This window comes from Pseudonaja textilis, chromosome 8, assembly GCF_049901715.1.
Source record: "Pseudonaja textilis isolate UNSWEBS1 chromosome 8, rPseTex1.2, whole genome shotgun sequence".
NCBI classification, from domain to species: domain Eukaryota; kingdom Metazoa; phylum Chordata; class Lepidosauria; order Squamata; family Elapidae; genus Pseudonaja; species Pseudonaja textilis.
The window spans coordinates 28,122,107-28,135,513 of NC_141997.1; the positions used below are offsets into that span (position 1 = coordinate 28,122,107).

General features: G+C 37.0%; 1 long non-coding RNA gene across 3 annotated transcripts in view; it reads right to left on the minus strand.

The window, feature by feature from the left end:
- Positions 1-1,540: 1,540 nt before the first annotated feature.
- Positions 1,541-13,407, minus strand: part of LOC148125159 (uncharacterized) — a 258,785-nt gene continuing 246,918 nt past the window's right edge. For 2 of the 3 annotated variants that reach the window (XR_015744584.1, XR_015744585.1), the window contains exon 4: positions 4,689-4,774. This is a non-coding gene — a long non-coding RNA (uncharacterized LOC148125159). Of the gene's footprint in view, positions 4,041-4,630; positions 4,775-13,407 lie in introns of those variants that run through there. The other variant, XR_015744586.1, reaches the window with a different exon arrangement.

Sequence of the window (13,407 nt, forward strand, 5' to 3'; positions counted from 1 at the left end):
AACACTCCAGGCTCTGTAGCTACTCCTGCCTTTCTACCCAGGGAGGATTTGGAACAATGCTACCTTTTGTTCTTCTCTTATTTGCCTCTGGGCCTACAAATATTAGCTCAATGAGTTTCCTCTGCTGAGCTCATTCTTACCAATATTCTCATTATCAAAGTCCATAGGGGGTACATGTCAGATGCCGGAAGCCGCTCCTGTTCTTTTGTTTCAGTGGTTAACTCTGCTTTTCTTCTGACATTGTGTAGGATCCCTGGTGGGTTGTGGGTTTTCCACAAACAATGTCTACACTGTCTTGGCTTTTACTTAATTGAAAATGAACTTACTTTGCAAATAGTTAAGGATAATAATTATAATAATAATAATAAGGTGTCCCCTAAGGCAGTGTTCTAGGACCAACTCTCTTCATACTCTACATAAATGACCTCTGTGATCATATTAACAGAAACTGTGTTCTCTTTGCTGATGATGTAAAGCTGTTCAATACCATAGACAATACTGCTACCCTTCAAAAAGATCTTGACTATGTATCAGAATGGTCAAACAAATGGCAACTTCAAATCTCAACAAATAAATGCTCTGTCTTACATATTGGCAAAAAAATATATCAGAAAATAAAATATAATCTGAATAGTCAAGACCTTGTTGATGATCCAAGCTCTGTAAAGGACCTTGGAATACTCATCTCTAATGATCTATGTATATACTTATACCTATTATCTTGTAAGCGATTGACAAATCAAGGTAAATAAATAAAATAAAATTGGCCTCTCTGGCCACATTAGGGAAATCACACCACTTGGTTTTTTCTACAGTGTCAGATTTAAAGCAGAACACGGGTCAAAATGTAATGCTTTTACTGGGTAAGTGATTACAGGTTGCTTGCCCTCAAGAGTCTACTTCTAGATGCTACAGGCAAACACACGCCTCCCACTTTCTCTCTCCTAGTTTCCTTCTTTTGTCTTCTTACTTTTGTCTTTCTCTCACCAACTAAAATACCTTTCTCTTTTTCTCTCCCTCCTTTTTTTTTTCTCTTACAATTCAACCAAACTATTTATTTGGGAGATTTCTGAGATGTGATTCAGAGCAAAGCCATGGTTATTCACAACATTTTAGTTTCTCCAAAGGATTTCTAGACTCTAGAGGGGTGAAAAAGAAGTGGGGCAGAAAAGGACTACTACCGCTAAATGAATTTTTCTTTTTAGAAGCTGTATGGAACTGAATTGGGGCCTCCAGGGGCTTTGGGCAGATGTCCTAGCAACATGGCTATGTTGGGTCTACACATCAGATAGGTGAAATGTTACCTGGCTAATGTTAAAAAAAATACAGAAATAAAAGGTGTACCTGTATAAACCAAACTATATTGCAAAACAGAACTGAGTAGAATGTGGACTGAATTAAACCTCAATGTTTCACTTGAACAAGTATAACACCAACTAACTAGTATCCTGAGAGTGGAAATTAGCAAACATAGTAGCCTGGTATTGTTATTTGGCATGGAATCAGAGCAAAACAATGTAAAAAGCACTTCTTGGGCAAGTAAACCAATAATAGCAAATCAAGTAATTCAGCTTTCTCAGACTATATGTCCATGCTCCAAGCAGTGCTGAAGTGCACTGCTAATAATTACTCACCATCAAAAGACAAGGAGCTCTTTTAGAGTTCTAGTTAATAAGAAAAGTGTTGAGATTAAATACTCACTTTACACCTTGCTTAAATTTAAAGTAACTTATTCTATTGCATAATAGCTGTTGCCCAAAAAGTACATGGGTACATTGGTTAAACAGTAGCATACATAACAGTTCTTTGCCTCAAGCTCATAGTACATAATGGAAGGGTAGGATAATATGCATCAAAAGCATATGAATATTTTTATATTACTATTTACACAGAGAAGTGACTAGTACATGATATGAGTTTTAGTTGCATTTTAACATAGTAGCATTTCATCAATGGAGTTCATTTCAATGACCTTGTTCACATGGCTTTAACAGTCATTTCATTTAAATGAGAAACTCAAAGTCTGAATAGCCTCCAAAAGCCTCTACAAAAGTGGGTGTTGAATTGTCCTTTTAGGAGAAAGTATGTAATGTACATGGCAGTAATCAGAGTAACTGTCATGAAATGAAATGAATTTCCTCTTAGCTGGAGGGAAGCATTTAGCTGCTTTGGGTTTTTGAGCCGGTAAAGGAAGTTGGACCTGGATCACCAGGAAATCCCACATCTACAAGCAAAATTGGGCAGTTAAAAAAAAATCCAGAAGAAAGATGGGGACTTTTTTTTTTTTTTGTCTGCCAACTTGTGTTAAAATCTTATCTTTGGTCCAGCACAGAGACAATCAATTGCTAGTATCCTTTACTATTATGGCATGTTAAAATCTAGTACTAGTACATAAATTTGCAGAGGTCACTCTCAATCATCAATCAGTAAGAATAACCTGAACCCATTTGGTGTGAAAGGGGGGCAAAAGGCAGTCAAAATAAACAGATGTCATTGAATGGTGGGTAAGAACTTTCAGATGGAAAAAACGGAATGAGAGCTCAAGGCTATGGCAGACCCTTATTATTTAAAAAAAATTTAAATGGAGGTGCCCATGAAATCTTTAGGATTTCAGGGCAACTCAGAGGAATTCTTAGCTTAATTTTATTTTTTATCTCCTGGATAAATGTACCTGGAGTGCAACTATGTGTGCAGACCTCAGTGTGAAAAAGGATGTGATCCATCTAAACAAATTTGGGGAAATCTGTTGAGCAGGTGTTGGAAATCCAGCAATAACAGTGACCAAAGTAGCCACCCAGATTGCAATGTTTCCATTCCTATTTCAGTTCCAGTTAGTGATGGAGAGATCAGGTCAGCAGCAACTCCCAGGTTAAGATGCTGCTGAAGTCATCAGAGCATATATAGCATCTCTAGTAATGATGATACTCAGTCCCAGCTAGAATGCTATTGAAGTGCTGCCCTGATGCCTAGAGGCCATCAGAAGTTGCATGGGACAAAATAGACTAAAGTTAAATTGAAGAAAAATAGAATAACTGTCTGTTAATCACATTCCTCTAATGTTGTCCAGGGTGACACTTGTCCATCCACAAATAGATATCTGTTGTGATCTGGCAGCAGCCTGTGGAGGTGGCAGCAGAGTAGGACAGTGGAGAGGAACATGGGCCAGTCCTGAAGTCTGGGGAGGGCTCAGACGAGGGATCTGCATCCGACACAGAGATGGGGCCAGGGCCATCTGAGAGTTATGTGCTGACTCTAGAGCTTCCAGAATCTGACATCAGTGAGGCAGAGGAACAGGAAGAACCTGTCGCCACTGCGCACTTGCACAGAGCTGCCAGATGGCAAGAACAGTTAAGACAAAAAGGGTGACTCGGGAGTAAGGTTTGGAGATGATTGGCCCCTCCCATAAGACATAAGGAGGAGCAAAGGGACATGAGTCTTTGCAGGAAGCAACTTTGTTCATTCTGGTTTGTTTAAAATCTGAAGCTCTGTATTTGTGCTTCATTTGGCCTTATACAGCTAACTGGCAATGTAGTCATTGGCAGCATTTCAAGGGAGATAAAGATGTTTATCAGCCTTATCCCGAAAGACTGTGGCAGACTTCTGTTGGATTATTCATGAACTGTTTGGCACTCGTTACGGGCTGTGAATGCATATAATTCACAGCCATTGAAATAAAAACAAGGTTTTGGGGAACAGCATGTGATTGTTACTGTCTCAGGAAGCCTTGGTCAGAACAATATCCTTCTGAATCTGTGCTATTGCTGGATGAACAAGTATAGGTGATCAGGAGGATTTCCCTTTAGTTTCATTTGATGTGTCAGTTGTGGCCATTTCTGGAGTGCGAGCTTTCACTACATTGACTCATGCTCTTGTGACCTTATGGTTCAAGTTCTTGGTCTCCTTGAAACTGCCTTTGCAGACCACCTGGAAACTATAGGTACTACAAAATGGACCCAATGGACAATTTCTTTCCAATTCCCAATCTTCCATTCCTGGGAAAGATGGCAGAGAAGGTGATTTGGCTTCAGTTCCAGAGGACCCTAGAGGAAGCAGATTATTTCAGGATAGGTTTTGGTATAGAAGCAGCATTTATCACATTTGTTAATGACTCAGGACAGAGATGAGATCATTCCTCTCCACTACTTCACTCTTCCCCAATGCTGCTTCTACTGCTCTTTATGAATCCCATTACTCCTACTCCTTTTGAGTGCTGTTAAAGAAAATTAACACTTTCTGGCTGCTTTTTTTCTGCACAATATGCACCTTCTTCTCCCCCCCACTTCAGCTTTTTATTTATTTATTTATATTTATTTATTTTGTCAAGCAATTATAAGGTAACAGGTATAAGTATAAACATAGTGAGGTCAATAGTAGACAGTCTAAGGTTAAAGTTTTGGGGGTTTTATAGCTTTTATAGCCAACGTTGACATGTTGGGTTGGTAGATAGTTTAAAGAGACAGAATGACAGCATGCCAGGTGATGGGTATTTTCTGGACACATGTTGCACGATCTAGGAAAAGTGCCTTCTCTGTCATGGCTCTTCCCTAGAAGGAAAATGCCCCCCATAAATTTATAATGCTTCTACTCTACATTGAACAAATTGCTAAATATTTGGTTTATTCTCTCATGCCTTGGATTAGGATGGTGGTTGAGCTTCTTTGATTTGTTTTTTTTTTGTTCTTAGGTCATTTTGGTTTTGTCTTCTAGTTCTCTTGTTTTTTTGTTTTATATTTTATCTGTAAGCTGCCTTGAATCCTTGTGGAGTTAGGTGGCCCTGAAATAGAAATAAAAAAGCAAAAGTAAAAAACACAGTAGCTTATTTGTTGATTGGCACTAGTTGCTATGACGACATTAGACTTACCTTGTTGGTTTTGCACTGTTCCTAATAGGATTTGGCTGCAATTTAGAGCAGTAGTTTTGATTTAGCATGAATTCTATTATATGGGTTCAAGGGACTTATATAATCACTTACTTAACCAGTTATTATCCATTCAAGGAGCTCCTCCCGGGAAAGCATCTGAAAGTATCCCATTTTTGTGAGATGAGGGAGGCTGAGATGAGAAAGCCATTGGACTTAATGGAACAAAATAATTTTAATAACTGGTGTGGTCTTTGGATGGAAACTGAATTTCAGAATTTATAGTTTACACAACTCAGAATTCTTACTTCTCTTCCCTGCTTTCACAAATGGCTAATTTGAAAACGTTGCAGCAATGACAACTTGTTTAAATATAAACCAGTATAATATGCTGCATACTGTTTGTCAATGCTAATGCCTGTCCCATCTGCAGGTTAGACTATCTCCAGGTTGTTTAGCAAAAGAAAAGTTACAGAGGTTTAGAGTTGACAGGAGATGGCATAAACCTTATAAGAAAAGACCAATTCAATCTGGGTTATTTATTCACGCTTCTTACCAATTATATTTTGGGATTATTTCTATTTTTTTTTTTTGCTCTGACCAATTTCACATATGGAAAAGAATCCAGTCTGATATTCCAGGTGATACCAACTCAGGCTGACTCGGCTTTTAGACTTCGGTTAGCAAGCCATTCCATGCACGGGCCAACTCTTAGATCATCCAACAGCTTGTGCATGTAAATTGCAGCACCTTGTTGCTTATGTAACTTTTCAAGTAGGCTGGCTTCCTCTGAACACATTGTTTAATCTGCTTCTTTTAAGACATTGGCTGCCAAGTCAAATAATACTGTGCTGAGAAGCTGCCTAGAAGGAAAAGTCAGTGAATGGATATCAAAATCCAACGCCCTAGTTGGGAGAAAGATGTGCAATTGTTCTGTTCTTTTTCATTGTCACGTCATGGCCCAAGCTGAAATAGACCATGCCCAGACAAATTATTCCCTTTCACAGAGGAAAGAAGATAGCAAAAGAAATTTTGCTTCTATCTTTTAGATAAATAATACAATAAGTCATGTTATAAATCTTCCACACCAGCTTTTTCCAAGTCAGGATAGGCAAGGATCCAGAACGCAGGTGGTGATGCTATCCTTTCTCATCGTTTTGCTCCTAAGCCCAGATGGTCAACTGGAATCGATCCAAATGAATATGGATCTTCTTTTTTAAGTTAAGCATTATATATTTTAGTTCAGGGTTCCTGTTTTTAATCCTGCACGTGGATATTCTCCCTAATAGAAATGACTCACACAGAATCAATTCCTACTTGGAAGTTGGAACTGTCAGTCCCTGGAGAAGAATTATCTTCTGTCAGCACCCTTGCAAAGTCAGCTACCCCACCAGAAAAAAATATCAGTGGAGTTGCACTAATTTTCTTACAACTCTTAATTGTCAATTATTCTGTCTCTTTTACCTTATGCAAAACCTGTACTTAAATAACATGGCCATTAAACATTAAATGAAATTAAACCTGTTAGAAAGCTGCAGAATAAAGGATAGAGCAACTGAGTTAAGGCCCTTCCCCAAACAAGAAACTATTTAAGACCAGCATAATTATAGATTGTGCGTTGCTACAAGCTCATCAGGTTTGGCTTCAGTTTTAAAAGGAACATGGAAATAAGATTTTTAGAACCTTTCTTCTGGAGCTCTAAGGGAGGTGATTTCTTATTGGATAAAACCATCACCTCATCCTTCTTTCTGTGGTGCTATGATTTTTCTTTCCCACAAGGAACCACTCCACTGTGAAATCGTGGTTATTCCCTTCATAGTTTCTTGGTGTTCTGAACGTGTGTGTGTGTGTGTGTGTGTGTGTGGCATTAATTCCAGTGTAAATAATTTGCCTGGGGGGTGGGAGTGATTTTCACAGTTGTCCAGAACTGGCTAGCTAAGATGGATTTTGTTGAAGATACTGTACATAGTAAAGCAACTTTAGAAGGCAAAGTTAGTGGGTTATATAAATGAAAGATATGAAAGGTCTCTAAGAATATATTCTCTTGAAGCTCTGCTTATATGTGGATCGTGCTTTAACCAGGAATTAATCTGAAACCAGATCATTTCTGTTCTGGCAGTTAGAAGCCAAAAGTATATGGGCACTCAAAATAAGCCCACATTAGAAGTACAATATAAACACACACACCAGTGGCAGGATTCAAAAAAAATTACTACTGATTCTGTGGCTGTGGCTTGGTGGATGTGGTGTGGCTTGATGGGTTTGGCTTGGTGGGCATGGTGTGGCTTGGTGGGTGTGACTTGGTGAGCGTGGCAGGGAAAGGATACTGTAAACACTCCATTCCCACCTCACTCCAGGGGAAGGATACTGTGAAATCTCCATTTCCATCCCACTCCAGGGGGAAGGTTATTGCAAAATCCCATTCCCTCTCCACCCCACTAACCTGTTTTCCAGCTCCATTCTTCTGTGCAGGACAACAAAAGAAGACCCAGACGATCAGCTGGGACTTGGGAAGCAGAGAATAGATGGGAGCAGGGCCAGTCAGAGGTGGTATTTGCCAGTTCTCTGAACTATTCAAAATTTCCACTACTGGTTCTCCAGAACTGGTCAGAACCTGCTGAATACCATCTTTGACACACATACACATTAAAATTCCTATACCATTGGATTGTTGCTTGTGGGGAAGCCAAGCTATGCTGTGCATGTTTCAAGTTTATTATTATTATTTTTTTATCGAAGTGTATAGGCTTCCCAAGTTTAATGATCTGGGTTGGTTTGGAAGAATTCCTTCAGACATCACACTAGTATAGCTCTTCATTAAAGCAGCCTATAGTTTTCCCAGGTTCTATGCAAGTTTGTGTGCAAGGGAGGGATGCCAGCATTTTAAGGATGTCTCAAAGGTGCATTTCAAAAGGCAGTTGGACTTACTTGATTTTTTTTTCCCCTTGAAGATGCCTTTTGAAAAGCACTTTTGGGACAATCATGACCTGGATGTTTGAGAATCTCCATAGAAAGTGTTTTAAGGAATCTATTCGTTGAAGTTAGTATATTTATTAAAGCAGCAGCATTTTTTTGAACCTGCACAGAAATCTGAAAAAGTTGCTTTAAAGAATAACAAAGCAATGAATGACTTATGCCTGGTTTGAAATATATTTTTTAAAAATCCTTTTAAAAGCGTGCATAGTCCTACAAGCTGACTAATGTGTGATTAATGTATTACGGCTATTGTATCTGGACTGCAAGAGTCTGAAAAATAACAAGAAAGTGTAAAAGAGAGCAATTTTTTGGTATTTCTGTTGTTTGTCTCTACTGATCATCTGGACTTTTGTAATCCAAATCTGGAACCCCTAATACCCCTGCAAAATTTCTACCTTGAAGGCACCTGCATCCTATGAATAGACAGTTTTTGGAGATTATTATGATTTCAGAAAGAAGAGCAGGGAATTAGATTTATAAAATGTTCCTGTGAGGGCAGCATCTTTGACTAATCTAATAGTTCAATCCATGCATGTTTTCCCTGAAATGCATTGCCCTGCATTTTACCGGACAAATTTCTAAGAACATACTGAAAGCTTCAGTGGCATTGACTGTAGCAGCTTTTTAAAAGTGCTCAATTTCTTTAGAAATCTCTCTAAGTCTAATAATGACTTGCCACTATTTGAAAAGACAGGATTCAAGAAATAGTTGAAATAGAAATAAAATGCAAGGGGGCACATTGCACAAACCTGCCATCTTCCTGTCTATGCTGAAAAAGTGCACTGCAAAGCTCACAGTTGAATGCCAGTCTCCCATTTCTGTTTTAACTGCAAGTCTGATATAGTTACTTTGTGATGATCATTTCTTCACCCTTAACATGAACATGCTTGGTCATGCTGTTTCAGTGAGCAGCAGAAGTGCAAATTGAAAAAATAATTGTAACGCATAAAAATTTCAATGCACAAACTCTCTCTCTAGAATGTTGACATGGACAGAAAGTCACGTTTGAAATGGGATGAATTTTCTTTTTTTCTCTCCCACTCCTTTTCTGCCACACTTTGCAAAAGTAGAACAGCTTTTTGAGTTGATGTGGAAAAAGTAGGCTTCCTGTTTAGGCAATATTCAACAGTCCATGTAAGCAGATGATAGGAGATTTGAGGTCGTGAGCCACTAGTTTATTCTCTGGAAAACTAGCTCTGCAAGAGAACTATTTAGTGTGAGCTTTAGCCATTTTATCCCCCTGGAAGCCTTCACATTTATTTTAATTATTGCTTGTGACTTTCTCACATTGATGCAGCTCTTATCGACAGGGGGACAATAATGAATAATTCTATAAAAAGGCAGTTAGCTCATTTTCTCACAACAGGGTTGAATTAGTGAAAGTTGAAGCATATGAATGATGGTGATTGTTTTTACATGCTCTGAGCTTGTCCAAGGTGACCAATCACATTTGTTTCAAGCTTTCAGGCTATATCCAGACATTTGGGGCAAACTTCCACCCAAAGAATTACTCCTAGCCTCATTTTTCGTCCTGAACATTAGACTGTCTTCTGACATTCTGTAACAGATTTTGGTCTCTGGCAGGAAATGTAGGAAAAGCAATAATAATAATAATCCATATATATATATTTAAATTTAAATTTATATATATAAAAATTTCCCCAAATTTTAAGTAATCCAAAAAAAATCCCCTTTTCAGTTTGGGGATGCAATTGCATGCCACTCTAAATGTAGGGCTGAAACCAATCTTTCTCAGAAGTCTGTGAAATGTATAATTTTTTCTATTCTGTTTCATCTTTACTATTATTCCACAACATCATGGGGAATGGTCAACCATTGAGAGACAAACTTTAGAATATATTGTTCAAAGCGCTTTTCTTTTCTTTTTTTTCTTTTCCTTTCTTTTCTTTTCCCTTTTTGCCTTGGAGTATGGAGAAAAAGAAAGAAATCTCAAAAAAATGTTTCCAAGAAAGTGTCTTGAGAAATATCCACTATGCATAAGTGGAGTCTCAATTCATGATACATTTTGCTATAGAATTTATAATTTGTAAAAAATAAAAAAAAAATAGCTATAAAACATAATATGTACCTAGTGCTTACAATGTTATGTTGTCATTTTGCATGTTTCGTTGTGTTTTTGAACCTTCCGGAAAGTGTGTATTGCTGCTTAGAGGTTTAGTATTGTTTTAGTTAATGGAAATGGTAAGTAGCTCATAAAGTTATCAACATGTGCTTGCTTCCCAAGTCACTAGTAAAAGTTAATACATGCAAATTATACAAATGTACACATGAAAGCAAGCCCATGCAAACAAAACATATTTACTAGCCTTTATTTCATCTTTTGTTTTTTAGCAGATTGGTATATTCGTTGTATACCAAAACTTACTATTACAACTGCCAATCACTGAGATATATAGTGACTATGACCAGCTCTATCTCTCAGGATCTTGAATCAATAACAAGACTGAAAATAAAAGAAATCTAGTTCCTTGTGAAATGTCCCTCTTTTCACTATTTCTCATGGGACTAAGTGTGCTTTTAAATCTACTTACAAAATAATGATAGAAACTGAGAAAGCCTGACAGTTTCCATGTTAGAAGAGTATGTATTTAAGCAGATCATTGAAGCATGAATGTTTTTCTGCTGCTTCTCCTTCTTCCCCTTCATATTCCCCTTCACAGTAGAACCACCCCATTCATGTTTTCAGCTGTGCTGAAAATGCCATATTTTAAATGCCTTTGAGATAATTAAAAGTGGAGTTTATGTGGAACCCTTGTTGCTCAGGAAATAGTTATGTTTCAGAGACAAGGCACAACTGATACATCTCTAAAGTTTTGTCATAATTTGATTCTACCAATATAATTTATTTTAATACAAGAATGCAACATATAGGACAGATGCCCACATTGCAATGTATTTCTACACCAAATAACTTAATCCAGATGTCTTTTGTAATGTCTACTTATTGGGTGCAAAAGTATTTTCTGCCTCAATCCAGTCTGCAACTTTTCAATTTAAGTGTAAATTTAATAAACAGTTGATTGAACATGATTAGGCAAAATCTTTCCTGCCTCCTTTTTAAAGGATGGCAAAATATAGCCAGATGCCAATATTTTGGAAGTCTGCCTGTTTAATCTATAAAAAAAAATAAGGTCAAAATTGAGATCTACCAATCCAGATCAGATCTATTTCTACTGCATCTCCAGGTTTGAACCTGATCAGTCAATTTGGCAATTGTTGAAACTAAGACCAGTAGCAGGATGAGATCTAAAACTCTTTTTTGGGATGACAGCTATTTCAGCCTCCTCATCTAATATATGGCATGAGTTAAATTATTTGTCATGCTATATGAAATTAAAGAGCTTTGAGATAAGTATTTTTATTCCATCGTATCAAAGATGCATAGAATTGTCAGATTAAAAAGCTATTTTTGCTTCTATCAACATTTCATACAAATAAAACTTTACAGTTTGTATTTAAGTATTTATATGAACTTCAGTAATAATTGATTGGGTATATATTCTAGTGCATTTAGGAGACATTGGTGCCAATAAAATGACTTAGACTTCTATATTGATGAAACTGATAAAACCATTAATTTTGCCTCTACATTGACCCTGCTACTGTATATTTACATTTACATGGGAAACAATCATATGAGAACACGGTTTTTCCCTGCTCCTTATAGTCCTTTGTATTATAAATATAGTAATTTATGGAAAACAATCCAAAATACAAGGGAGGCACTAGCCTATTAATTTTTCTGGCTACTTCTCTATTGTATATCTCAGATCAATTACTTCATCCAGGATTCAATTCTCAGGTCATTTTTTTTTTTCGTTAACAGTCTTGGCAATCAATAGCACCACATTTAGATTAAGATGTCTAGTCTCACAAAGGAAGAAAGGGAGGAAACCACCATGGTTCATCCTTCTGTTCCTCTCCTGTAACAAGCAGACTACCTCATCTGCTTACAATGACAACATTATAGCTATAGTAGACAATAACGATTCAATATTTAATGCTTTCAACTACTGCACACACAATTTAGTTATAATCCATACAGGAAAAAAAAAGTAATATAATGTAATCCATCTACAATAATCAGCACACAATAAATGATGACTCACGTTTAGGAAAAGTCATGAATGAAGTGAAAGTAAAGATTCTGGATTTTCACTCTAAATCAGACTTTGTAACCTGGTATTCTACGGACAGCAGGAGAACTCTAATTCCATCCTTGCAAGAATTCACTAAGGATTGTACTTGACAAGATGACATCATCTTGTCTAGAAAGAATGGGAGCAGTTTCTGATGGTGATCTTGCTTTATATGCATAAGTTCCTCCCAGTTGCAAATTCATTTGTGACCTCGTAGAGGTTCTTGACTCAGAGTTGCAGAACACGTGCCTTTGTATGATCTAGTCAATTTTGATTAGCAGTTGAATGTTCAAAATTTGGAGCTGACAAAACCCAAAAAATATAACAGAAAACAGGGTATCTGGACAATTAAATTAAAGTGCAAATGAGATATAATTTGGACAAAATCAAAAGACAAAAGCTGAAATTGTACATCTTGGAAATGCCATCAGAATAGACATAGTAGGCTTCCTTTTCTCTATTGCATATCTCATTTTGTGTAAGTTTCTCACAAGTAGATGACACAAAAAGCAAAAGGATATTAGAAAGTCTGTAAAAAGACAATGGATTTTCAACACACAGTCCAAAGAAGATAGTACAATTGAGTATTCAATCCCTACAGAAGTTACAGAGTCAAAGAGGTAAATAGCCAACAGAGTAAATAGCCAACTTGATATTGCTATGAAATTCGGTAGTGAAAATACCTTCAGCCACTAGTGTGCCAATGATTCCAGTCCACTGTATTTTAATAACATTCAGAACTGGACCCCCGTATTAGCAGTGGAAACTATGTTTATTATCCCATTCTATAGTCCACATGCAAGAGTGAGATGAATAGTTTAGGCATATAGTAGCTGCCACCTTAAATACTAAATAGAAAGAATTTGATGTGTAATCTTCCTTTAAAAAAAAAGAAAAAGAAAGAAAGAAAGTTGTCATCCTTTCCAAAACAAAATACCTTCTGATGTTTCTCCTCCCATTAGTCTATGTCTATCTGTAAAACATGCATTAAATGAAAGAAAATTGCTCCTTGTGAAACATGCACTTAAGGGAAAGAAAATGACTCATGCTGTAATATTTTCATTGATTATTCATAGTGCCGGTGGGGAAAAATCTATTGATAGTATCATCATCACTTCCTGCTTGCCCACAGAGGATTATGTGTTTGGATATAAACACTGGGGAACCAATATTTTATTGGTACCATGTGAGTTTTAGGCAGTTTTTTCTATGTTTTTCATGTATCATCAATGGACAAGAGGTCATTAAGCAACATTAATAATTCATTGTCCATTTGAACATGAAAATGCATCCACATTTGCCAAATAAAGTGGCTAAAAAGCTTCAGTGTTTGAGGTAGAGAGTAATCCTTTTAATCCCCCGCAAAACTTGGAAACCTTCTAAAAATGAGCCTGAAATTACTAACCCTCCTAA